The sequence below is a fragment of the Chrysemys picta genome, chromosome 12 (assembly GCF_011386835.1).
Source record: "Chrysemys picta bellii isolate R12L10 chromosome 12, ASM1138683v2, whole genome shotgun sequence".
NCBI lineage: Eukaryota > Metazoa > Chordata > Testudines > Emydidae > Chrysemys > Chrysemys picta.
The window spans coordinates 32,298,736-32,318,319 of NC_088802.1; the positions used below are offsets into that span (position 1 = coordinate 32,298,736).

Genomic DNA, 19,584 nt, shown 5'->3' on the forward strand with positions numbered 1-19,584 from the left:
CAGTTATACAGGACAATCTGAACTGCTCAGTAAGCTGGGCTCATTTGAACAACCAGCAGCCAAATGCAACGTCATACATCTAGGAACTAAGAATTGAAGTCACCCTGACAGATGGGGGACTGTATCTTAGAAAGCAGTGACTTTGCAAGGCACTTAGGGGTCATAGCAGAGAACCAATGAAGCATGAACTGTCAGTGTGATGCTGTGCTGAGAAGTGGTATTTGTTTATGGCACAGAAGAGACCATTACTAGGATACTTATCTATTTCTGGTGTCCATGCGTCAAAACAGATGTTAATAACTTGTAAAGGGTTCAGAACAGAGCCACAAGAATGATACGAGGTCTGGAAAACCTGCCTGAGTGGGAGACTTCAGCTCAGTCTATTTAGCGTAATCAAGAGAAGGTGAAAAGGTGGCTTGATTGTGGTTTGTAAGTACTTTCATGAAGAGATTTCTGATAGAGGGCAGAACAAGCTCTGATGGCTGAAAGCTGAAGCTAGACAGATTCAAACTACAAACCAGGAGTTCATTTTTAATGGTGAGGGTAATTAACCATTGGAAGAATTTACCTAGGAACAGGCTGGATTCTCCATCACTTGGAGTCTTAAACTCAAGACTCGGTGCCTCTTTCTGCTCTAGCTCAGCTGGGAGTTCTGGGTCTGTTGCAGGAATTGCTGGGGAAGGCTCTCTGGCCTGTGTGATGTAGGAGTTCAGATCAAATGATCAGAATGGTTCCTTCTGACCTTAAACTCTCTGAATCTGGTGCACAGGCTGCAAGAAGCTGTCATTGTCACTCTGCATTCTTGAATGAGCAAATGAGCATGGACTGAGCTGTGACCCTGCTAGACTTTTGCAGGCCTTTTAACCCTGATGGTCCGGCAGAAATCAGTGGCACCTACAGCCTTTGCAGAGCATATATGGGAAAGGATTGATCTTGTAGGCTATTGTGGCCAGTGAGTGCGGTGAGTCTCATACGGTGTGTTTCATTGTGATAGCTGAATTCAGATGGCTTCTGAATGTACTAACACGGCAGAGAATTGCCCTTCTGCAGCAAAATGCAGCACTGGTCCCCTACACACCTGTCTCATTACCAAAGAGCGAAACTGGATGCAGGTTAGGTTGAACAAGTGGCACTTTATTAAACTGCGCCTTGCTCTGTCCATGTGGCCCGGTTGCTTCCAGCCTAATACCTCCACGTTGCCTTTTTCCCTGGTGTCCCCTCAAAAACAGCCCCTCCAGGGAACATGGACCCTGTGGCTCCATTTGGGTGATGCTGAAATGAACCCACAACAATGTGCAGATTGCTTCAATCCTGGAACCCAGATGTCCATGGTAATGGTGGCCATGTTTGTTCCCATGCCCTTGCCCCTCCCTGTGGTGGAAGTGTCTCCCTGGAAGTCCTGTCAGCAATGCATAGCTATTACTGTGGAACAGTCACTGCTCATGGGGCTTTGCTGTAGTCTGAGTCTGATGATAAAGAGCTTGAAAAACATCTGAGCAAGTTGGATCAAAGACACAGGAGGCATCTGATCAGCCGTTCAGTCTCTCGGGGAAGGCATGGCTGTGTGAGGGGGCAGTGAGAGCTCCTGCTCCCTTGCTCTCCTCAGCCTTTGGATTTGTGTAGCTGCAGCTTGGGAGTCACAATCCAGTGTCACTTTCAACTGGCAAAGAATGAGCTCCCTCCCACTTGCAGGTACAAGCCAGCAGGGTTTGACTCTCCTCTCAAAGGCGTATTTGTGCAGGATCTTTGCTTTTCACACTCTGGGGCCTCACTCACCATTCACATCGGTGGTGCAACCTTGACTTCAGAGGAGTTACTCCTCATTCATACCAGTGTCTGTGGAAGGAGGATGAGACCTGTACATGCCCTAATCCAGGCAACTGCCTGGTGCCTCGAGGTCTGCCAGGAAAATGACGTGATGTGGGCCTACCTCAAGAACATGTGCATCACTCTTTCTGCAGGTCATTTCCATCAGGAAATGCTGTCATTATTTATTCAGTTCCTGTCCTTTAGCGACTGGAGTTGGGATATATACGTTTCTTTGCATGAACTAGTGTGTTTATGCAAAGAGCTGTCTCCAAATCAGTGGCAAGAAGTTTAACTGATGCTATCGGCTGCTGCTTTGTGGGTTTTTTGGCGTTCTGGAGTATGTTTTGGTGAGCTTTTCCTCCCCATTGTCTACTAATGCCCTTGGCCACAGCTCTGTTATCCTCAGCTGACTCACTTTAGCTCCTAATCCCTAGAGCTGAGGGGAGTGAACAGAAAATAAGATTCCAAATGCACATACCTCATGTATCAGCAGCTAACAGATTCTTACTGCCTGCTTTGGCCCCCAAGCAAAGAGAATGAGCTTAGTCAGTATCCTGTCATTTGCTGCAGTCATACAGTAGAAGCAGCTAAAACTGTACCCGGTTCTGTCCATTGACGATGTGGTATAGGGATCCATATGAGTGTAGGAGAGGGGCAGTGCAGTAATGCAGGTCAAGCTGAATGTCAGAGTAAGTCTCACACACTGTGCTCTCCCATGGACATGTTATTTGTGTGCTTTCTTTCTTTGCTGTTAATCTCAAGTCACCTGGACTGGAAATTCCTGCATTGCACATTGTGCCTGGAGAAGATAGCAAAGATAGAGCTATTGTTTTAGGACACTGTGGGTCAGATCATCAGCTGCACTGAGTTTACATTCAATGCAGCTGATGAGAGAGGAGGTGGTGGGGTGAGAAGGTGGATCTAAGCCACCTTTCCATTCCCCTGGGTCAGCCAGAGACCATAAGCATCCCCACTGATATGCTCTATGACGGGGTTCTCAAATTTAATTGCACCGCGACCCCCTTCTGACAAAAAAAATTACTACATGACCCCAGGAGGGGGGGACCAAAGACTGAGCCTGCCCAAGCCACGCCACCCCAAGCAGGAGAGCCAAAGCCAAGACCCCAGGACTTCAGCCCCAGGTGGAGGAAGGGGGCTGTAAACTGAGCCCTTCCACCCACGTCTGAAGTCCTCAGGCTTCAGCCCCAGACCCCAGCAAGTCTAACACCAGCCCTGGTGACCCCATTAAAACAGGGTCACGACCCACTTTGGGGTCCTGACCCACAGTTTGAGAACTGCTGCTCTATGATATGCCAGCTGCCACAGTGCTACAGGAATCCAACTGGGGAGACCCAGCTGTTTTTCAGGGTGAAAAGGGGCCAAGTTACAGAAGAGGTTCTGGTCCCATGTTATTTTTTGACACGGTCTCATGACCCAGCATTTCCTGTGCCCCAGGCTCAGGTAACAGCTGCCAACACCAAGCTTCACACTTCATATCACCCCTCCCTCTGTTCCCTTAATCCAAGGACCCTGTCCCCAGGAGCGGGAGCTCACTGATAGCTGTGGTTGGTGCTCTTTGGAGGCCAGGGAAACCAATCACCAGAGCTCCTCTCAGGCTCAGTTAATGAACTCACTTTATTACTTACAAGTAAACCCATGTATGAACTCATTCCGAGTCCCTTCCTGGCACCTTCCAAGAACAAGCCCTCTCCAGCCCACCAGCCTCAACTCTCTCCTCCAGCCGTCTCCTCCCATGGCAGGAATTTGAACAAATATTGAAGGGTGGCTCCTAGCAACCAAAAGGGCCCTTACAGAGTCCTTATCACTGTCTCATGTCCAGCCACTGGCTTTACTTCTCCTAGAATCCATTATCTATCAAATCACTTGAACTGAACGCATGACCTAACATAATCCACACCACATAACCATTTTGTTTACATGCTTGGGCACCACCTGTAGGCAACTGCTTGCATGCAAGAAATGCTTATTGTTAGTTGTAGTGCAATTCTTTTTATGAGCTGCACATCTATATTACCAATTAAGTCTGTTTACTGCCTTTAGCTCTCTGACTGAAATCATCTTAGGGTTGGAGCTACTGCCTGCAGGTTATAACTACATAAAACCCCAAAACATTACAGCATCCCAAGAGCTCTGTGTCTCCAAATGGGCTTTGTACCCTGAATTCGTATTTACAGGTACTTCAGCTTTCTCCAGAAATCACATTTTTTGGCTGACTGGCTCGTGATTGACCCCAGTCCAGAAGTATGTGCTTTTAAAGTTTCATAACAATCCATTGGGGGCATTTCCCAGTTATTTCACTGTGATTAGAAAAGAAAGAGAGAAAGAAAACTCACCTAAGGGGTTTTCAGAGGCTGCTTTTAGCTGGGATAATCCCAAATCAACCTTGTTTAATACCTCAGCCTTGGCCTTGGCAGAATTTTGAGTGAGGCCTGGTGCCTCTGCTGTGGCTGGAATACATTTGTTTTGAAAAACAAAGTTATGGACATTTAAAAATAGAGCCTAAGCATGCACAGCATGGTATGTTCCTGCAGCATGGAACATGCCCCGGGCTGCCACGCTGCTCCAGAGAACCTCACCTACGTGCCTGTGGTGGGACGAAGAGCTGAGCTTGAGTCCATGTGACTTAAGAAACAAGAAGCATAGAGAGGACTGAGGGTCAAAGATTGTTTTAAAACATCCTTTAGCAGGTCTTTTGCCTCTTGAATGGTTTGGATCATTGCTTCGGGGGAGCCCTGTCCAAGTCTCCCAGCAGCAATAGCCCTACTCAGGGTTTCAAATTGTCACTTGGAAAACGGTAATGCTAATGCTATAGATGTGGGGTGTGACATGATGGCACTGTCAACACTTAGTTTTCTCTATATTGCATCTTTACATTTGTAGGGTTCGGCTCTCTACAGGGGTAACGGCCATGTTGTGAGGTAGAGTCAATGCAGGATGTCAGTGGAGTCACACACACTGAGACTTGTTTTCGTGTTTCCCTTAAAAAAAAAAAAAAAAAAACTACCACCATTCAGCTTGTAGGGAAGTAACTGAGCTATGTGCATAGAAAAACATAATAACTAATGAATATCAGAGTATTCACGGCAGCTGAAATTCACTCCTAGGCAGAAGGCCAGCCCGAGACGGAAGGCACCAGCCGGCTATGGGGGACTCAGGTTCTGCCTAGGCTGCAGGTTGTCCCTTTGCAAAGGGGGGAAGAGAATCTGTCACTCATAACCATGGACATTGCACTGATGACCTGATTCCATTCATCCAATCAGGGGTCCCACAGAGCACCATGTGAACCATAGAACTCAGCTTCTGAATCCCTGAACCAAACAATCTAAGGACAATCCCAATTATTTGTCAAGTCAACTGAAATAACAAATACCTTTATGAAAATCAGATGCTGCCACAGGCACTTCATGAACAGAAAAAGGGCAAAGTTATTGTCACCGTTATTTGCTCTAATTCCCTCAGCTCCATCCCAGTGCAAATAACCACAAATCCCCCCACCCAGCAGCATGCTTTCTTTGGGCTGTGAGCCTGCCAACCTCACAAGTTTGGACTTGTTAATTCAAGGCTGGGAAACCTCCAAAGAGAAACAGAGTCTCTGGGAATTACTAGAGTGTAGCCAGCCCCTCTGCCACACAACCAGAGAGAGCAGAACATCTGTCTGAAATGGGCCAGAGTCAAACCCCAGGGCCAAACCACTCCAAACTTTGAATACTCAGATGGTCAAGTCAAGTGCACCCTAGTCAGGAATACCAATGTTAAGTTTCTATATAACCTTTACTCTGCTCCTTGTGAATCTGAGTCTGGTCTCCCACTGGTGTAAATCGAGAGTAATTTGACAGAAATCAGCAGTTCCCCCAATAAATAATTGGTGCATGTGAGAGGAGAATCGAGCCCATCAGGTGCAATAGAACTGTGGCTCACAATCTTTCCAGAATACCGTACCCCTGTCAGGAGTCTGATTTGCCTTGCGTACCCCAAGTCTCACCTCAATTAAAAACTACTTGCTTACAAAATCAGACATAAAAATACAAAAGTGTCACAGCACACTAGTACTGAGCAATTTCTTACTTTCTCATTTTTACCATATAATTATAAAATAAATCAATTGGAATATAAATATTGTACTTACACTTCAGTGTATAGTATATAGAGCAGTATAAACACGTCATTGTCTGTATGAAATTTTAGTTTGTACTGACTTCGCTAGTGCTTTCCATGTAGCCTGTTGTGAAACTAGGCAAATATCTAGACGACTTAATATACCCCCGGAAGACCTCTGCGTACCCCCAGGGGTAGGCATACCCTGGTTGAGAACCACAGCAATAGAACACTCACACCCCATTTCCATAGGACGCTTTCCTCCGAGTGGTGAAAAGTCCCTCTGTGAAGGCCAGCACGATGCCTAGCACCAGTTCAGTACCACTAAGCACTAATTTGCTCAGGGAGAATTTCACTGTGTACAAGGCAGCTGATCTGTATCTGTTTGTACCCACTCTGTCAGTGAGCAGCCCGACACAGGCACTGCACACTGCCCAGCCTGTGTTGTCAATGAGGCAGGAGTCCGCATCCCAGATCCTCAGCTCATGACATTACAGTATCCCCTGCACCCCTCAACCCCCCTGTCGCAGCACAACACTCTGCATCTGAGCTGAGCTTTCCAGGGAGAACACATTACCATGAAACCCCACGTGTCACTCGCAGTGTCCCCCTGCTCACAGCCAGCCTTGCTGCCCAGCATGCTGAGTCACCCTTAGTACCAGACCCAAGCAGGTTTGAATTAGCCAGGAGGAGCAGGGAAATGGCAAGCACACATGTTCGGGAGAGGCAGAAGTGAAAGCAGATGTGCAAGGAGAGCAGGACAGGGGGCTGGAACTGAGTTCAGCTCACTGTTATCTAACTGGGGGCTAGTGACTGTCACACCGCAGTTCCTGAAGGAAATGAGTGAGTTAGAGCCCCAGGGACCCCCAAAGGACGCTCAAGCCACTGTCTGGGCCCAGGATGGGATGGTGTTTACTGTGCATTGGATCTGATCATCACTGGAGAAGGAAAATTTCAGAATCCAAGAGAACAGCTAGTCTGAGCGCACAGCTCAGGGGAGGGGAAGGATTTGATTGTCATCACTGCTGACTATGAACTCCTCATGGAAAACAGGTAACAAAGTGGTAGCTGAATATTGCAGGGAGGCATCCCCTGCGCCTGCCTCTCCAAGCCTTACAGCTTATTTAAGGAGACAGTGCAGCCCGGATATATCATCCAGCTTGTTTTACTGTTCTCTAGCTGATGGCCGACCGCCATAGTGTATCACAGACTGTTGGAATTGAAAGCTGTCACTTTAAGAATGTGTGTATATGGGAGGGGACTTGCTGGTCCTGCCTGCAAGCTTGGGGGGCTCTGTAGGGAAGCATGCCATCAAAGTCAGTTTGGAAAGACACGGCCTAGAACAAGGTAGAATGAGTTAACATAAGAACGGCCATATGGCGCCAGATCAATGGTTCATCTAGCCCAGTGAACAAATGGAATGAACAAAACAGGGCAATTTAGAGAGACAGTTCCTCAGATTTGTGCCTTTCTGCCTTAGGGAGCAGCCTGCTTTGTCCCTTTCTGTTATTGGTTACTGTGTATCATTATGGACTCTAATAACAGAAGTAGCGTTATGTTCCAACCTTCCAGCAAAAGCATTTGATGTTTTCTTCTAACTTCTCCCATGTGTATGCCACGAACATAACACTGCAGAAGACAGCATCCACTTCTCCAGCACTGTACGTGAATGGGATCACATCGCTCCAACCCACACTACAGAATCACTCCCCTCCTGTTCAAGGTCAAGGACCCCATCTCTGCCTGCAGCTCCAAATCTGGCCTCCACAGTCCCTCTCTCTCTCTCATCCCTCTGCTGCTTTACTGCCACTCCACAGACTCTGGGCAGTAACCCTGCTGCCCCTGTGTTAGAGTAAGTCCTCTAGGAAGTGTAGAGATGCCACATTTTCTGTACACTGCAGTTGCAATCTTTGGTTTCCTGGGACACTTTCTGTTGGGGCAGGTGCAAAGAAACCAAGGATAGGGCAGTTGCAGGCTGCAGCTACACAGAGCAGTAGGATGTTTGTTACCTCATTTCTGTACATAGTTCCTGTTCATAATTAAGGGTTTATCTTAAACACCAGTCTTGTCAGTAAGATACTACATGGTACCAGCACTGGAAGGCACAGCATGCTGGATGATCCAGTCAGAGGTAACAGTACAATGGCTGCTGCTAATCATCATCATCATCATGGCAAATTCCAAAGGGATGTGGCCTCCTTGCAGATTGATTTGTGACTAGGGCCTCATGGAGGTCTGATTGTATATTCAGTTTATGTCCATCTCTGGCAATCTTGCTGCCCCCCTGAAGCTTTCAGCACCCACATGATCACTGGCCATATAGTGGCATTCCTTGATACACAGGCTTCAGACTTTATTGTTTTTCCTTTCTAATAATATGTCCGTACCAAGAAAGCTGCCAAAATTGAGCCAGTGCTAAATGGCAGTGGTTGCTGGATTTGGCTTTGAATATCCTCATTTCTGATCTTATCCTGCCCTGAGGTATAGAGCAGCTGATGAAGATGATGAGAATCGAAAATGGCTGCTACAGAGTGACAGAGGAAAGCTTTGTGGAAATAATGAAATCCTTTTGAGGATCATACTGTCCCTAGAAAAACTGTTCCTTAGGAGAGGTTTATGTTCAGGCTGAGAACACAGAATGAAGGGGAAACAATAGAGAAGTTTGTCACAGATGTAAAACTAAAAAGTCAGTCCTGTGACTATTGAATATCAAAAGACTCTCAGTTAAGACTAGATTGTCCAGGTGTATAATAAAAGAGTCCATGATGATTACTAAGGGAGATGGATCTGATGTTACAAAGGGCAAATGTATACGCCAAGCAGCAGAACAACCAGAAACACAGCTAAACAGCTTAGAGAAGGTAGAGAGCATGACAGTGTGAGTACCACAGCAAAACCAGCAAGGGAAAGGGTCATAGAAATTAAGTTGGCCAGGGAAGAAACATGGAAAGCAGGAAACAAAGCCATGATGTGGCAATCAGCATGAATATAGGAAATGCCCAGCATTCAGACAAATATGTAGAAACTGTAATAAGCCAAACCATTATGCTAAAATGTGTAGGGGAAGCAGGAAAATGCATGTATTAAGTGCAAAAATGGATTCCTCAAGTGAAGAGAAAGAGCAGCTTTTAAGTACAGTAACAGAAGAGGCTGGAAACACAAAAGATTGGCTAATTAAAATGTGCACAGATAGCACTTATATGACATACAAGATAGCCACTGGGGCACAAATCAACGTACTAACTGAAATAGGAAGATGTGAGGCGCACATAAAAGTGGAAGAGTCAAAAGTATCTGTGAAATACTGTAACAGAGGAACAATTCCAGGGTTGAGAGAGTGCACATTGACACTGAAATACAAAGGGAAAATGATAAAACAAGAGTTTGTGGTGGTACCCAGAGGGTTACACATATGTGAGGTCTTGTTAAGAGGATGTACGCTACAGAGAGACAGAAAAGCAACATGGAGTCATAGAGTGTAAGGCCAGAATGGACCACCAGATCATCTAGTCTGACCTCCTATGTATCACAGGCACCAACACCACCCAGCACCTGCACACTAAACCCAGCAACGGAAATGAGACCAGAGTTTACAGCCCACAGGAGACTAGGCTAGTATGTGCAGAGAATAGGAGGGACCGAGGTGCAGCAGTGCCCGAGGTCCTCACACTGGCGGGAAATGATTACATGAGATACATCCAGACAGTCCTGGCAACCAGATACGAAAGATGAAGATGCATTCACAGGCAATGGGTGCCTCCCAGTAAGAAACAAGGTATTGTTAGGAGAAGATGTGAAACCTGTGACACATGCTACACAAAAGTGTCACAAGTTTAAGAAAGGGGCTAGAAGAGCTACAAAGCACGCCAGCAAATGGTATCATTCAAAGAACAGAAGAACTAACCGATTGGGTTCAATCCTTAGGAATTACAGAGCCAAAAGGAAGGGGACTACAGCTGCCTGTGGATCCTAAGGAGCTGAACAAAAACATAAAAAGAGAACACTTCCACTTGCCCACAAAAAGTGAACTGTTGTCTGAAATGGCAGGAGACAACTTCTTCAGCAAATTGGATGCATCAGCTGGATTTTGGCAGATCCCCTTGGATACTGAGAGCTCCAGTACCTGCACTTTCAACACACCATTTGGCAGATACTGTTTCCTAAAGCTCCTTTTAGAAGATGTTTGGCTCCAGAAGTATCTCACCATACAGTGAGCCAGATGCGAGAGGGTCTAGCAGGTGTGAAAGTGTACAATGAAGACATCAAGGAAAAACTTAGAAGAGTTCTGGAAATTGTGAGAGCTAATAACCTTAAACTAAATAAGGCCAAATGTCAATTTAAAGCAACCAAAATAACATACTTAGGAGAGAGACTGATCTTAAGGGGAATTTTGTCTGATGAATCAAGAATTCAGGCAAACGTGCCGAGACCTGAAGATAAAAAGGGAATTCAGAGTTTTCTAGGCACACTAATTATGCCAGCAAGTTCCTACCTAACTATACAGCTCGCACAACTCACCTAAAGACACCTCCCCCACAAGGGCATCAAATGGCATGGATGGCAGAGCATGAAAGAGAGTTCAATGATCTAATGCACATGCTGACATCATCTCCAGTGCTAACATTTTCTGACCCACTGAAAGACATCACACTCTCTACAGGTGCCTTGAAAGGAAGGCTGGGAGTGGGGAGCAGTACTACTACAGAGTCATGGAACTGATTGGTCGCCAGTCTCCTATGCATCTAGGGCTATGACAGCCATAAAGATAATGTCTGCACAAAGTCACTAGGTCTGAAATATGGATGTACAAGATTTCACAAGTATCAGAGGGGTAGCCGTGTTAGTCTGGATCTGTAAAAAGCAACAAAGAGTCCTGTGGCACCTTATAAACTAACAGATGTATTGGAGCATAAGCTTTCATCTGTTAGTCTATAAGGTGCCACAGGACAAGATTTCACAACTTTCTCTATGGGTGTAGCTTCAAAGCAGAAATGTCTCACAAACTACTGATTGCAATAAACAAAAAGGGGCTTGGAGAAGAACCACCATGGATACAGTGACTATTTTTGAAAATACAGAACCATGATGTGACCCTACAGTTCCAACCTGGACACCACTTAGTAATGGCAGACACACACTCTCAAGAGGACATGCTCCATCTGACAATACGCAGCCGGATGATATGGAACAAGCAGTAAACGTACATGTGAACATGATTAAAATGTCACATATGGTATGTCCAGGAATACGGGATGAACTGGAAAAACAACTAATGACGAAATGCTACAAGCAGTGATAAGCAAAGGAGGAAAAAAATCAACACTTCCCACCTTCCTATTCCCACTATAAAAATAAGCTTTCAGTGATCTCAGAAGTGCTCTTGAAGGACACAGATTGGTTCCAACAGTGACGAGAAGCAGAATATTCGAACAATACATGAAGGGCACCTAGGATTGACCAAATCAAACAGCAGAACTTGAAAAGTTGCATTCTGCCCAGGGATTAATAGTGACAGTGAAGAAATGATGAGCAGGTATGGAATGTGTCAGAAGTGCAGAGATTCCCAGAAGAAAGAACCAATGATACCACAAGAACAACACATAATCTCTTGAGACAAAGTCAGAATTGACATGTTCAACCTGGGAAGACATGATCACCTGCTTATAATGGACTACTTTGCCAATTTCCCAGATATAGTCACATTTGAAGATACCACAGCACAACAGTTGTCTGGAACTTAAATCTGTATTTTCACATCATGGAATTCCAAGAACAGTAATAGCTGACAATGGACCACAGTTCAAGAATAGGGAATTCCTAAACTTTGCTAAAATGTATGACTTTCATCATGAGACATCTAGTCCCAGACATCCTCAAGCCATTGGATTAGCTGAATGTAAAGTAAAGAACATAATTATCAGACATATAGATAAACATGATTTGTTGGGGAAGAGCCAACCTGGTTTTTTTGAAGAGAAGGCATGCCTCACCACCTATTAGTATTCTTTAAGGATCTCAACAAACATGTCAACACATGTAATCCAGTTGATAATAGTGTACTTGGACTTTCAGAAAGCCTTTGACAAGGTCCCTCACCAAAAGCTCTGAAGTATAATAAGCAGTCATGGGATGAGAAGGAAGGTCCTCTCATGGATCAGTAACAGATTAAAAAATAGGTAACAAAGGGCAGAAATAAATAGTTTTCACTAGAGAGAGAGATAAATAGCGGGGTCCCCTAAGGATCTGTACTGGGAACGGTGCTGTTCAACATATCATAAATGATCTGTAAAAAGGGGGGGAACAGTGAAATGGCAAAGTTTGCAGATGAGACAAAGTTACTCAAGATAGTGAAATCTAAAGTCCAGCAGCAGTCAAAAAGAATGTGAAGAATTATTAGGAAAGGGATATAAAATAAGACAAAAAATATCACAATGCCACTATATAAATCCAGGATGCACCACACTGTGCATCCCATGGCCATTTCTGGTTGTCCCATCTCAAAAAGGATATAGTGGAACCGCAAAAGTTTCAAAGAAGGTTCCAAACTGTTTATCATAAACAAAGATGATCAAGGATATGGAACAGCTTCCATATAAGAAGATACTAAAAATATTAGGTCTGTTCAGATTAGAAAAGAGACAGTTAAGCGGGGGGATATAATAGAGGTCTATAAAATACCGAATGGTGTGGGAAAAGTGAAAAGAGAAGCTAGACATCACCTGATGAAATTAGTCAGCAGCAGGTTTAATACAAACGAGAGGAAGTACTTTTTCACACAATGCACAGTTAATCTGTGGAACTCATTGCCTTGGAATGTTGTGAAGGCCAAAACTATAAATGGGTTAAAAAAAGAACTACATAAGTCCATGGAGGATAGGTCTATTAGCTGAGATGGTCAGAGATGCAACCTCATGGTTGGGGCGACCCTCAACTTCTGACTGCCAGAAGCCTGGAGGGGAAAATAGGAGTGGATCTCTCCAAAATTGCCCTCTTCTGAACACTCCCTTTGAAGCTTTGGTACTGGCCACTGTCAAATACAGGACATTGGGCTAAATGGACCATTGATTTTACCTAGTATGGCAGTTATATGTTCTTAATGTGGAGTACTTATAGTAAAGAATTTGCTCAAAAAGTAATGGATGGAGGAGAAAATTGGTATTTAGCACTACTCAACTACAGAGCACCACTGCAATGTGGAAAGTCACCTGCTGAACTTGTTTACAACAGATATGTAAATACTCAATTACCAGATATAGGGTAAAACAAAGGATGACTAAGGAGTCTGTGATAGTGAGGAAAAGACTTGGCAAGTACAATCAGAAAGTAAAAAATATTATAATGAATGAGCAAGACCTTTCCCACAGCTAACAAACAAAGACTCGTGAGAATCTGGCAGGAAGGGCACTGGCAAGTCAACATGCCAGTGATCATTTAGTGGTGGTTCAGTTCAGTGAAGAAATTTAGAAAGGGATCTAAAGAAGGGGAAATGTTTCATAGAGTAAGTCCTCTGGGAAGTGTAGTGATGTCATGCTTCCTGTACACCATAGGTACAGTGTTTGATTTCCTGGGACACTTCCTGCAGGGGCAGAAACAAAGAAACCCAGTACAAGACAGTTGCAGCTACACCACTCTATACTGGAAACCTACTGACCGCTACACTTACCTACATGCCTCCAGCTTCCATCCAGGACACACCACACGATCCATTGTCTACAGCCAAGCTCTAAGATATAACCGCATTTGCTCCAATCCCTCAGATAGAGACAAGCATCTACAAGATCTCTATCAAGCATTCTTAAAACTACAATACCCACCTGCTGAAGTGAAAAAACAGATTGACAGAGCCAGACGAGTACCTAGAAGTCACCTCCTACAAGACAGGCCCAACAAAGAAAATAACAGAACGCCACTAGCTGTCACCTTCAGCCCCCAACTAAAACCTCTCCAGCGCATCATCAGAGATCTACAACCTATCCTTAAAGATGATCCTTTACTCTCACAGATCTGGGGAGACAGACCTGTCCTCGCTTACAGACAACCCCCCAACCTAAAGCAAATACTCACCAGCAACCACACATCACTGAACAAAAACACTGACCCAGGAATCTATCCTTGTAACAAAACCCGATGCCAACTCTGTCCACATATCTATTCAAGTGACATCATCATAGGACCTAATCACATCAGCCATACCATCAGGGGCTCGTTCACCTGCACATCTACCAATGTGATTTATGCCATCATGTGCCAGCAATGCCCCTCTGCCATGTACATTGGCCAAACCGGACAGTCTCTCCGCAAAAGAATTAATGGACACAAATCTGACATCAGGAATCATAATACTCAAAAACCAGTGGGAGAACATTTTACCCTGTCTGGTCATTCTATGACAGACCTGCGAGTGGCTATTTTACAACAGAAAAACTTCAAAAACAGACTCCAACGAGAGACTGCTGAGCTGGACTAGATACAATCTAGATGCAAACTAGATACAATCAACTCAGGATTGAATAAGGACTGGGAATGGCTGAGCCATTACAAACATTGAATCTATCTCCCCTTGTAAGTATTCTCACACTTCTTATCAAACTATCTGTACTGGGCTATCTTGATTATCACTTCAAAAGTTTTTTTCTCTTACTTAATTGGCCTCTCAGAGTTGGTAAGACAACTCCCACCTGTTCATGCTCTCTGTATGTGTGTATATATATCTCCTCAATATATGTTTCACTCTATATGCATCCGAAGAAGTGGGCTGTAGTCCACGAAAGCTTATGCTCTAATAAATTTGTTAGTCTCTAAGGTGCCACAAGTACTCCTGTTCTTTTTACAGAGCAGTGGGACATTTGTTCTTTCTATACACCATTCCTGCTCATAATAAAGAGTTGCTCTGCTTGTCATAAAGATACTACAACCACACTTTCCAAGACTCACCTTAACTCCCACTCTTTCCCTTCTGGCACAACATTCTGACCTGTCCTTCCTGCCTCTCCTGTGCATTGTCCCCACCTCCTCTCATCTCCCAACGTAGCTTTCTCTTTGCTGTGAGGCAGACTGATCAAAACTTTCCATGTAAACTGTTTTTTATCACAGAAAACTGAGTTTTCAACTAAACACTATTTTCCTGGAGTGTCTGCTTTCTGTGGAAAATTACAACTTTTCATTGAAAAACAGAACCCTGAAAACGGAACATTTTGATTTGGAAATACCAATGCAATGCCTCATGGGAGTTGTAGTTCAGGTGCCTCAGGTCCCCTTTCTCCTCTATGGCCTAGATTCCCCACCTGCACTACACATCCCAGGATGCAGCATAGCAAGGGACTCCCAGAATGCACCGCAGTGGCTGAGTGAGAAGGAGAGACCATGTTCCATTGTGGGAGATGTAGTCCAGTCAGGGAGCCCAACCCTTAGAGGACAATAGGGGCATGAATACCAAAACTACAGCTCCACTGAGGCACTGCAATGGCATTTCTGAATCAAAATGTTCAATTTTTACCTTTAAAGGTTTTTGACCAAAATTTTGGGGGTTTTGATTTTTCACCAAAAAGTCAAATTTTTCCAGGGAAAACCCCCACATTTCCTGCCCAGCTGTAGCTGTGATTCCTGTGCATTGCCCTTTGCTCAGCAGTTCCATCTCTGACTGCTAGGTCCATGCCAGCACTTAGGGAGCCCCTGTGTGATGACGACATTACATAGCACAGGCTGTTAAGATAGCATAGGAGCTGGCGAGCCAGGGAGAAACATGGTGTCCACCTGTGTCCAGCAGCCTCGGCAGAGACTCTGCTTTCTGTGTATTATGTGCTTCCAGGAGCCCCATTTTCTCAGGTTTACATGTCTAAGCTCTGGCTCCCTTCCGAGGTGGCTCTTCTCCTGGGAGCAGCCACAGGCTCAGAGTACAGGTGCATGCAGAATTCCTTCTAGCCCCCGCAGGTGCAAGTTGCCTTCTAACTCCCTTCACCACTCAGCACCCCTGCCTTGTAAAGGCACAATACATCATTTATCTGCTCTCTTACCAGGGAATGCTATTTGCTGGCACTATTTCCCATTCATAAGTGCGTAGCTTGGTGGAAAATAGGAAAACCTGTCACACGGAGTGTTAATTCCTTTGCTGATAAAGTTCTGGATCTCCCATATCAGCCCTCAAACTGTCCTGTGCCAGGAAGCCTTTATTTAGCAGCAACATTTATCATTGCTAGGCGTATAAAGAATACATTAGCCACTCTGAGCAGGGATAAAATTAGCAGTATAAACAACGAAAGTAAATGACCTTAGTGGAGAACCATTGCTGATTCTGACCCAACACCTACCAGAATGATTAGTCACAGCCGATCATTACAGGGCGAAAAGGGTTGCTGAGGCTTGTTTAGAAATCAGAGACTCATACTGTTTATTTTAGGGAACAGATCTAATTCCCGCTGTGAGTTTCTCTATTAGCACCGGGTCAGGGTCCCACCTCCACTTCTCCAGATTCCACAAGTCCTTGGGGTCTAATCATGTGGAGGAGTGACGGAGCTGCGGGGCACGTGTGAGTAGTTCTCCAGGAAGCTGGACTGATTCTTTTTTCAAACTGAATGGAAAGGAAAGCCCTTTATTGTGGGTCAGCCTGAGATGAGCATGGAGCAGGGGGTGGACACTGACTCATAGAGTCAGACTCAGAGACTTTAAGGTCAGAAGAGACCATCACGACCATCTAGTCTGAACTCCTGCACATTGCAGGCCACCAAACCTCAACCAACAACTCCTGTAATAGACCCCTACCACTGGCACTTGGGTTGCCAGGCATCTGGCTTTCAACCGGAACGCCTGGTCGAAAAGGGACCCTGGCAGCTACGGTCAGCACCACTGACCAGGCTGTTAAAAGTCTGGTCGGTGGTGCAGTGGGGCTAAGGCAGGCTCCCTAGGGCTCCCGGAACCAGTGGCATGTCCCTGTGACCTGTAGATGCAGGGGCAGCAGGGAGGCTCCCCTTGCTGCTCCTGACCCGAGCACTAGCTTTGCAGCTCCCATTGGCTGGGAACCATGGCTGTGGGGGTGGTGCCTGTGAGCAGGGGCAGCGTGAACTGTGCAGAGCCGCTTGGCCACCCCTACACCTAGGAGCCAGACATGCCGCTGCTTCCGAGAGCTGTGTGGAGTCAGGGCAGGCAGGGAGCCTGACTTAGCCTCGCTGCGTCGCTGACTGGGAGCCGCCTGAGGTAAACGCTGCCCATCTGGAGCCTGCATCTCAAATCCCCTCCTGTACCCCAACCTCCTGCCCTGGTCAGAACCCTCTACAGCACCTTAACTCCCTCCCAGAGCCCGCACCCCAAACCTGTGCCCCAGCCCTGAGCCCCCTCCTGGAGCCCGCATCCTGCATCCCCTCCTAGAATCATAGAATCATAGAATATCAGAGTTGGAAGGGACCTCAAGAGGTCATCTAGTCCAACCCCCTGCTCAAAGCAGGACCAATTCCCAGCTAAATCATCCCAGCCAGGGCTTTGTCAAGCCGGGCCTTAAAAACCTCCAAGGAAGGAGACTCCACCACCTCCCTAGGTAACGCATTCCAGTGTTTCACCACCCTCCTAGTGAAATAGTTTTTCCTGATATCCAACCTGGACCTCCCCCACCGCAACTTGAGACCATTGCTCCTTGTTCTGTCATCTGCCACCACTGAGAACAGCCGAGCTCCATCCTCTTTGGAACCCCCCTTCAGGTAGTTGAAGGCTGCTATCAAATCCCCCCTCATTCTTCTCTTCTGGAGACTAAACAATCCCAGTTCTCTCAGCCTCTCCTCATAAGTCATGTGCTCCAGACCCCTAATCATTTTTGTTGCCCTGGACTCTTTCCAATTTTTCCACATCCTTCTTGTAGTGTGGGGCCCAAAACTGGACACAGTATTCCAGATGAGGCCTCACCAATGTCGAATAAAGGGGAACGATCACGTTCCTCGATCTGCTGGCAATGCCCCTACTTATACAGCCCAAAATGCCGTTAGCCTTCTTGGCAACAAGAGCACACTGTTGACTCATATCCAGCTTCTCGTCCACTGTGACCCCTAGGTCCTTTTCAGCAGAACTGCTACCTAGCCATTCGGTCCCTAGTCTGTAGCAGTGCATGGGATTCTTCCGTCCTAAGTGCAGGACTCTGCACTTGTCCTTGTTGAACCTCATCAGGTTTTTTTCTGCCCAATCCTCTAATTTGTCTAGGTCCCTCTGTATCCGATCCCTACCCTCTAGTGTATCTACCACGCCTCCTAGTTTAGTGTCATCTGCAAACTTGCTGAGAGTGCAGTCCACACCATCCTCCAGATCATTAATAAAGATATTAAACAAAACCGGCCCCAGGACCGACCCTTGGGGCACTCCACTTGAAACCGGCTGCCAACTAGACATGGAGCCATTGATCACTACCCGTTGAGCCCGACGATCTAGCCAGCTTTCTATCCACCTTACAGTCCATTCATCCAGCCCATACTTCTTTAACTTGGTGGCAAGAATACTGTGGGAGACAGTATCAAAAGCTTTGCTAAAGTCAAGAAATAACACATCCACTGCTTTCCCCTCATCCACAGAGCCAGTTATCTCATCATAGAAGGCAATTAGGTTAGTCAGGCACGACTTCCCCTTCATGAATCCATGCTGACTGTTCCTGATCACTTTCCTTTCCTCTAAATGTTTCATAATTGATTCCTTGAGGACCTGCTCCATAATTTTTCCAGGGACTGAGGTGAGGCTGACTGGCCTGTAGTTCCCCGGATCCTCCTTCTTCCCTTTTTTAAAGATGGGCACTACATTAGCCTTTTTCCAGTCATCTGGGACCTCCCCCGATCGCCATGAGTTTTCAAAATAATGGCTAATGGCTCTGCAATCTCACCCGCCAACTCCTTTAGCACCCTCGGATGCAGCGCATCCGGCCCCATGGACTTGTGCACGTCCAGTTTTTCTAAATAGTCCCGAACCACTTCTTTCTCCACAGAGGGCTGGTCACCTTCTCCCCATGCTGTACTGCCCAGTGCAGCAATCTGGGAGCTGACCTTGTGCGTGAAGACAGAGGCAAAAAAATCATTGAGTACCTTAGCTTTTTCCATATCCTCGGTCACTAGGTTGCCTCCCTCATTCAGTAAGGGGCCCACACTTTCCTTGATTTTCTTCTTGTTGCTAACATACCTGAAGAAACCCTTCTTGTTACTCTTAACATCTCTTGCTAATCTTAACATCTCCTGTACCTCAACCCCCTCCCTGAGCCCCCTCCCACACTCAAACTCCCTCCTGGAGCCCACAACCCCTCCCACACCCCAACCCCTGCCCCCTCTCACACCAAAACCCCCTCCCACACGCCGAACCCCTCAGCTCCAGCCTGGAGCTCCCCGCCTGCACCGCAAACACCTCATCCCCGTCCCCACCCCAGAGCCCGCACCCCCAACCGGAGCACTCCCTCCCACCCACACCACAACCCCCTTCCCCAGTCACCTCCTGCACCCTAACCCCCTTCATTTCTGGCCCTACCCTGCACCCACACCCCCGGCTGGAGCCCTCACCCCCTCCTTCACCCCAACCCCCTGCCCCAGCCCAGTGAAAGTGAGTGAGGATGGGGGAGAGTAAGTGACGGAGGGGGAGAGGAGATGGAGTGAGTGGGGGCCGGGCCTCGGAGAAGGGGCGGGGCAAGAGCAGGGCAAGGCTGTTTGG

At 46.3% G+C, this 19,584-nt stretch overlaps 1 protein-coding gene across 9 annotated transcripts in view; it reads right to left on the reverse strand.

Annotated features, from left to right (window-relative positions):
• The window catches only part of MYOCD (myocardin), a 489,253-nt gene that overhangs the window by 314,968 nt on the left and 154,701 nt on the right, over positions 1-19,584 (reverse strand). The gene's annotated exons all lie outside the window — the stretch shown is intronic.